This window comes from Pezoporus flaviventris, unplaced genomic scaffold (genome assembly GCF_033815535.1).
Source record: "Pezoporus flaviventris isolate CSIRO_AGI_PZ_B2104156 unplaced genomic scaffold, CSIRO_AGI_Pfla_v1 ptg000867l, whole genome shotgun sequence".
Taxonomy (NCBI): Eukaryota; Metazoa; Chordata; class Aves; order Psittaciformes; family Psittacidae; genus Pezoporus; species Pezoporus flaviventris.
The window spans coordinates 70,731-79,083 of NW_026893412.1; the positions used below are offsets into that span (position 1 = coordinate 70,731).

The 8,353-nt window shown below is 47.7% G+C and overlaps 1 long non-coding RNA gene and 1 pseudogene across 1 annotated transcript; both read left to right on the forward strand.

Moving 5' to 3' along the window:
• The first annotated feature begins 3,030 nt into the window (after positions 1–3,030).
• Positions 3,031–4,469, forward strand: LOC133264591 (uncharacterized). The gene is made up of 3 exons (XR_009741723.1): positions 3,031–3,203; positions 3,420–3,513; positions 3,902–4,469. It is a non-coding gene; the product is annotated as an uncharacterized LOC133264591 (long non-coding RNA).
• Positions 4,470–4,674: 205 nt separating this feature from the next.
• On the forward strand, positions 4,675–5,970 carry LOC133264586 (olfactory receptor 5AS1-like; annotated as a pseudogene).
• The last annotated feature ends 2,383 nt before the right edge of the window (positions 5,971–8,353 follow it).

Below are 8,353 nucleotides of genomic sequence, written 5' to 3' on the forward strand. Positions count from 1 at the left end.
CTGGATGCACCTTGGACCTGAGCTGTAGGTAGTTTTATTTCTAGACAGGGAAATGTATGTACATTGTATTTTGTCTTCAGCCACATCACCTTTTGCTTCTGACTGATAAACCCTGAATCTAGCGCATCACCTGCCACAGCTGTGGCTGTTTATGGACCCCTTGTGATGTCCAAAGAACTTGCTGTTAAGATGCCAAGTGACTTCTGCCAATCAGTTGTTGTTTGCCAGGGGTGGCTGCTCTTTCCTTCAAACTCCAGGGGTCACTACTGTACCGACCAGGAGGAGGACTGGAAAGGAGTCTGCCAATCCATAAACTCTCCACCCACCAGCTTCAGGGTGTGGAGGAGTTGTGCCAAACCGAACTGCTTTAGAAGCGCTCTTGCCTTTAACAAAGAGGAAAGTTTCCTTCTCCTTAATGTCTATGAAGTTGTCCCCAGGGGCTTGTTAGGAAGAATGAGGTAGGTTTACTTTGAGCTTTCTAAGAAGGTTTCAAGATCATTAGAGGCTTCTTTAGGATGCCCAGAAGCCTGCCCCCCAGAGGAATTCCTTGTTTTGGGAAGGGAAAAAGTGTAATTTGTGATGGCAATTGGTTTAATGACTTCGCTGATGTTGGAGTTCAGGCCTGCTGAGAGGCCTGCAGTGGGTCATCCTGTAACTTTTGCCTTCTCCTACTGCTAGACAAGGCCTCTTATTTAGTCTCGTTATGGATACCATGCTCTATCTTTACATATACCTGCTCTAGTTTTCCTGACACCTTCCTCTGGTGCTTCTGGTGATAGTTATTTGACAGGGAGAAGGGACAAGAGACAAAGTTGAAGGGTATTTCTTACAGCAGAACAGTTTGGACCACAAAATTAAAAGGGAAAGACAAGATTTTGGCTTTAGAGATGCTCTGTCTCCTTTGGCTTGTCGTGGTTTAAACCCAGTCAGACATAAATCAAACACTCCCCTGTTCTTGTTCGCCCCGGCTCCTGGAGGGGTGGGAAGGAGAATCGAAAGAACGTAACTCCCAGGATTGAGATAAGAACAGTTTAGTAACTAGAGTACAACACAAATCACTACTGCTACCACCAATAATAATAATGATAAAGGAAATAACAAAGGAAGAGAATACAACACCTCACCACCCGCCAACCAATAACTAGCCACACCCCGCCTGACCAAGCACCGACTGATACCTGGTCCAACCCCGCAGTGAACTAGCCCTTTCAGTTACATCCTGGGCATGACGTGCTGTGGTATGGAATACCTCTTTGGCTAGTTTGGGTCAGGTGCCCTGTCAAAAACACAGCGCTGCACAAGCTACTAAGGAGAAAAAAATGCTACTGCTGAACCCAGACAGGCTGTATGCCTTAAATGTCACAGGGACTTGTTCTTGCTTTCTTTTCAAGGTGCTGCTGCGAGGATGGCCTGTGCTGGCTGGGGATCCCCTCTGGGCAGCAGGAGTTTGAGCTTGGAGCCATCTCAGGTGGGCTTCCCTGTGAGAGGCCATCAGGACTCCATCTGCTTTGCCTCTCTGTGCTCCAGGAGGTGCCCTGGGACCATGTCCCACAGCTTAAGGAGCTCTCGGCGCTGCCAAGGCTCTGCCTCCTCGATGACCACCACTTCTGCCTGTCCTGGCTTGGTTCACTCCCCCAACACTTGGATGCGGTGTTCCCTTCCCTGCTGGTGCTGCTCATGGTGCTCTCCAGAGGGGCTGTCCCACCTGGGAAGCTGCCATCAGCAGGTCAAGCTTGTTTCCTGCAGCAGCCACAATGGCTCTGTAGGGCTCCTCGTGCTTGTGCCATGAAGCCTTCATGGGCTGAACACATGTGTGCTCCCTGTGCCTTCTCTGGCTTGGTGTCCATAGCAGGGAATGCTGGGACAAGGCTTAGGGACACAAGGGTGGATGCTGGCCCTGGCGAGTCCTTCACCATCCCACAGGGTGGCCCTGGCACATCCTTGGTGTCTGTGGCCATCTCCTTCCCAGAGCTGCAGGATGTGCTGGGCAGGGTCCTGGCCTCCAGGAATGCCTGGCTGCTCTCCGTCCCTGGAAAGGGGCCGTAGGAGGAGACACAATACAGGCAGGAGCACGGTGTCATGGGGACCAGAGTGCAGGTGAGGGATGCCTGAACCTGCTGCTGCAGGACCCATTCCTTCTGCCTGAGCTGCTTTGCTTTTGCCATAATGGCAGAGCTCTTGCGGGGCTGCAGCTGCCCAGCCCCAGCCTTCCTCCATCTGGGCACTGAGCATTGCGACATGCCCATGGACCTCTGCACTGCCTTGGGGAGAGTTTGGAGTTTTATCTCCAGGCATTTTCTTGCTGTGTGGATCCAGAGCTTGCTGTGGACCTTCTGGTTCAGCTCCAGCCTTGCCTTGCTGATAGGCGCTGTGGCACAGGACCAGCTCCTGTCCTCATTGTGGGCATGGCCCCTGCCTTTTGTGGGGATGTTGATCTGAGAGGCAGCACCTTTCTTCAGTAGCATGGAAGCTGGTCCTGCTTCTGGTCCTGCTGCTCCATTATCCAGGCTGGGACGGGCAGGGGGGGTTGTGGCTAAACAAAATTTGTATTAATGAATAAGATTAACTACTGCTTAATGTAAGTAGTAAAGTAACAACTTAAATTGCTCTAAATCTTCCCCCGGTGTGTAATTTCTGTATAATGTAGGGACCTTAGCTAGCATGATAGCTAAGGTCCCTACATTATTGATATAATTGTTGATATGATATTGTTGATATTGTTCATAATTTGATATGAACACAATCCTGTTACCAGAAGTTCTGATGGCCTCTGGATTTGCATTTTCTAAATTGTCACAATCATTTTGAGGTGCATTTGAAAGTCTTTTTCCCTGAAAGCTGTTGCTTCAAGGTCACAGTGACTTGACTCCAGCTCACGGTCTGGGACTCCATTTGCCAAGATGGCCATTCTCATTTCAATGCTGTTTTGAAGCTTAAGACTGTCCCCCACTCTGTGTGGGACTCCAGTCAAAAGAAATACTAGAAGCATTTCAAGAGTGTGTACAACACCTCTACAGCACATCGTTTCACTGGAACATTTCCACACTGAGACAAACACCAGCAGCACTTTAATTGTTTGCTCTACTCTTCCCTAGAGAACATTACGGTCTCCCGTGTCCAAAAGGAAGATATAAAATCCGTGACATTCCTCAAAAGAAACATTTCCTTCATCCAGGAATATAAACCAAATATTTCCCTAGTAGGTAAGTTTCCTAATGAATAAAATTTCCTTGCATTCATGGTGTTGTGTAGGAATTGTTCCAAGTCAGTTGCTTTGGATGTATTTCTGATTCAGAAAAGCTTTGCAGCACCATGAGATAACAAAAGAAAACAATAAATATGTATATATCTTTAATAAGGGGGGAATTTGGTTTATCTTTGATTTTTACACCTAAATTTTGATCTGATACCTCTTGCAGGTCCTCGTCAAAGACCACTCAGCAGCTTCTAGGCTTTCTCTGCCTGGATTTCCGAACATGAACCACAGCTGAAAATAGGAGGAAACAGCTACATGTGCTTAACTATGGAGTATTTCTGGGGGCAGAAAGGTTCTTTTTCTTACTTTCACTAGAAATCTCTCAAATTACTGGTGATAATGTTAAAATGTGGTAATGTTACAAGGTCACTGTTTAACTGGTCTCAACTAAAACTAAAACACAATTGAATTTTGGCAGAGCTTGTCATCTTAGTCTAGGAATCACGGTACCAGAGTCACCCCAGACGTCATCTGGAGTAAACGGTCACATCCATAAAGTGATTCAGATTCTAGGATGCATCAAGAATGAAGGACCTTGAAAAAAGATCAAAGAAAACAGTCTAAAATGGGATTCATCTCACTAACCATCTAAACTTTTGGCAGTGAATTGATACTGGTCATGCAGGCGTCCTTTCTTATCAACAGATGAGCACATAGCCAGGATACGATGCATCCCACTCACCCCTCTGCAGTGATTATAGATGGAACTGAAGATGATGCACTTAGACCAACCTTTACAAAGCCAAATACAGGTGAGGTCAGTGCAACCCTCCTTTCTGAACCCCCAGGCTCTGCTGTAACCAATTAATATCCTATCCTGAATGAGTCAGCTTAGATTATTATATATTGTTAAGGAACATAGACATTTCTGGTCTGGCTGTGCTTTTATCCATTTAGCATTGATATTTACAGGACTATTTAACTGACCTGCTAGCGGTTTCGTTATCAAATGTCCTTCTGCAATCCTTATATTTCCCGGAAATGTAAAGGTGAGCAAGAGAGATCTGCCCTGCCTCGAACTTATACTGGCATCAGCAGATGCTAACTTTGGCAAAGTTAAGTTACATGATGCACTTCTGGAAAGGTAAAATTAAGACCCGAAATTAATTTGATAGAGGACTGAATCAAATTCAGTTGGTTTTACGTGAAAAATAAAGTGGGGGAAAATGCTTGGAAAATCTAACAGTATTTGTGCTCAGATGCTTAAAAACAACACTCATGGCTTTCTTTTGATGTAAAGCTCACTTTGAATGTCCTCCTAAAGTTTCTTTTCAATGGGCATTATCTAAGTGATTGGTTTCCCCCTCTGATACTTGGCGAGGTGCCTACTTTTCTGTCTTCTGAAAGATACAATGTGTTTGTGCATTGCTCTACCCACTAGGATTGATCCCCTGACGAACCAAACGCAGGGTCATGAGATGCCTGAAGAGAACTGCACCACGCTGACAGAGTTCATTCTCTTGGGTTTCACCGACCGTCTGGAGGTGGAGATACCTTTGTTTGGGCTCTTCCTACTCATCTACATCACCACTTCGGTGGGGAATGCTGGCCTCATCGTGCTTCTCCAGCTCAATGCCTGCCTTCATACTCCCATGTACTATTTCCTAAGCAATTTGTCTTTCTTAGACCTTATCTGTTCATCTGCCATTGCTTCCAAGATGCTGGTGAGTCTGTTAGCACAGCAGAAGACCATTTCTTTCACTGGCTGTGCAACACAGATTTTTTCTTCGCTGCCTTTGCTGACGCCGAGTGCCTCCTTTTGGCTGCGATGGCCTATGACCGCTATGTGGCTGTATGTCATCCTCTTGTCTACACTGTTGTCATGTCTCGCAGGGTCTGCACCACCCTGGTAGCTGGGGTTTATCTCAGCGGGGGTCTGACTTCCCTGGTGCACACATCTTTCACCTTCACATTGTCATTCTGCGGCTCCAATGTCATCAACCATTTCTTCTGTGATATTCCCCCGCTGCTGGAGTTCTCCTGCTCCAACACACACATCAACGAGGTTCTTCTCTTCACTCTCTGTGGCTTTATACAAACCAGCACCTTCCTGGCCATTGCTGCCTCCTACACCTGCATCCTCAGCACCATCCTCCGGATCCATGTGGCAGACAAGAGGCACAAAGCCTTCTACACCTGCACCTCCCACCTGATGGCTGTTGGGTTATTCTATGGCTCCCTCCTCTTCACGTACTTACAGCCCAGCTCCAGCCACTCGATGAACACAGACAAAGTGATCTCTGCATTTTATACCCTTGTTTTTCCCATGCTGAGCCCCCTCATTTATAGCTTCAGGAACAAAGAGGTGAAGGATGCTCTAAGGAGGACAGTAGGGAGAAGAGTGTTTTCACAGTGATTTTCTTAGAAGCAAAAAGATAGTGTGTTTCTGATGCAACACAAGTGATGGGAACTGCCTGACTAAATGTAGGTGACTTGTTAGGAACACCTGCATCTGATCTACTTCCCAGATTCATTTGGTAATTGCTGGGAAAAAAAACAGTCAACTTACAAGGTGATTCCCAGTATCACAAAACAGAAGGCAAAGTCAGACAGCTCCCATCACAGAAGGATCTCTTTCTCCTCTGCTCTAAGTTCTCCCCCGAGGCTTCCCTTCTCCAGGCTGAAAAACCCCAAATCTCTCAACCCATCTCCTCTATCCCAAATGCAGAAGAAAGTTCTATTTTTATAGCTTATGCTTATTGAGACAACAACCAAGATGCTCTAAAGAAAAGTTCAATTTAGAAAACTCCTACATACGGGTGTGAGCGTATGTATTGAACTTGGAAATGAAAGCCTTTTGTACAGTGGAAAAGACTGTGCTTACTTAGCAGCCAGCTTCGCCATACCCTCTATACAGAAAGGAATCTCATGTCCTCCTAATTTATTGCATTTTAGGACCAGGCTTGTTCATGTTTCATCACGAATCCTTCCTGCTTGTTCTGCTCTCCTCAGACACCTTTCATGCTTCTCCTCCTGTGTTTTACCTTAAAGACTTTACTACTTGTGTATGTTTTCCCATAATCTGTTTCTGCCTTTATACCACAAGCCTTCATTTCCCTTCTCATAGCTTAATTGGTTATTCCTGCTTAATTGTGTTACAAAAGGTGTGTTGATGGGTAGGGTATCAGCAGCGTCACAGTGTTACAAAGCACGTACACACTGTTGTAGTGCATTGATGTCTGGATACAGTATAGAATCATAGAATGGTTTGGGTTGGAAAGGACCTTAAGATCATCCAGTTCCAACCCCCCTGACATGGGCAGGAACACCTCACGCTAAACCATGTCACCCAAGGCTCTGTCCAACCTGGCCTTGAACACCGCCAGGGATGGAGCATTCACCACTTCCTTGGGTAACCTGTGCCAGCCCCTCAGCACCCTTTCAGTAAAGAACTTCTTCCTTATATCCAACCTAAACTTCCCCTGTTTAAGTTTTAACCCATTACCCCTTGTCCTGTCACTACAGTCCCTAATGAAGAGTCCCTCCCCAGCATCCCTATAGGCCCCCTTCAGATACTGGAAGGCTGCTGTGAGGTCTCCATGCAGCCTTCTCTTCTCCAGGCTGAACAGCCCCAACTTTCTCAGCCTGTCTTCATACGGGAGGTGCTCCAGTCCCCTGATCATCCTCGTGGCCTCCTCTGGACTTGGTCCAACAGCTCCATGTCCTTTTTATGTTGAGGACACCAGAACTGCACACAATACTGCAGGTGAGGTCTCACAAGAGCAGAGTAGAGGGGCAGGATCACCTCCTTCGACCTGCTGGTCATGCTCCCTTTGATGCAGCCCAGGACACGGTTGGCTTTCTGGGCTGGGAGTGCACACTGAAGCCGGCTCATGTTCATTTTCTCATCGACCAACACCCCCAAGTCCTTCTCCACAGGGCTGCTCTGAATCTCTTCTCTGCCCAACCTGTAGCTGTGCCTGGATTGCTCCGACCCAGGTGCAGGACCTTGCACTTGGCATGGTTAAACTTCATGAGGTTGACATCAGCCCACCTCACAAGCGTGTCGAGGTCCCTCTGGATGGCATTCCTTCCCTCCAGCGTATCAACCGAACCACACAGCTCGGTGCCATCGGCAAACTCTTACAAACAAATACTGTACATACTTAGCAACTTACTTAAATATCCTGGTGACTCAGCCCCAAACCACACATATATACGTGCCTGGGACATGCAAAGTTAACTCATGTGGTATATATTCGAGGTACAAGCTGAGAACAGAGGCCCCACACGGAGTGAGTAAGATAATTTGCCAAAGCTATGTTGTTTCTTAGCCTACATGCAGGAAACTCTGCAGTCAGTGAACCTTAGGAAAGATCAACAAATGCAAGATGCTCTTCCTCGTTTTCTTTGTGCATTGTTTTCAGTGGTTTGCTTCCTTCATTCTTCTGGCTGTGATTTTTTCCTTGTGTCCTTACTCAGTGTTAGAGCCCCAAGCCATTGCCAAGCTACCTTGGTGAAGTGGGAGAAGACAGAAGCTTGGGACACTCCTTTACCTTCATCTTTATCTTACCGTGCCCTGCTGGAATGCAGAACAGTTCCTCTAAACCCAGGGAGCAGCCACCTATGGTGAGAGGAAGACTGGAGCATTCAGATCAGGCATGGACATTGTAATGGGAGGTTGAATGAAAAGCTTTTGCTTCTTTGACTGTACCTGCAGTTGTGGGATAAGGAGGGCCTGGAGCCCAAGTGTGATGGGGAACGACTGAGGGACCTGGGGGGTTCAGTGTGGAGAAGAGAAGGCTCGGGGGGGACCCGATGGCTGCCCCCAAGTGCCTGAGAGGAGGATGGAGCCAGGAGGGGCTCGGCTCTGCTCCCAAGGAACAGGGGATGGGACAAGAGGAAACGGCCTCAAGCTGCCCCAGGGCAGGTTTAGATGGAGCTGAGGAACAATTCCTGCCCCAGAGGGTGCTCAGGCATTGGAAGGGGCTGCCCAGGGCAGGGCTGCAGGCACCGTCCATGGAAGCGTTAACCCGTGTAGAAGCGGCAGGTGCCGGGACTACAACTCCCAGCGTGCTCCGCGGCAGTGGCGCCCTGCCCTGCTCAGGAAGCGCTCCGATTGGCTCAGTTGCGAGAGTCAGCGTCCGCAGCGCCCCC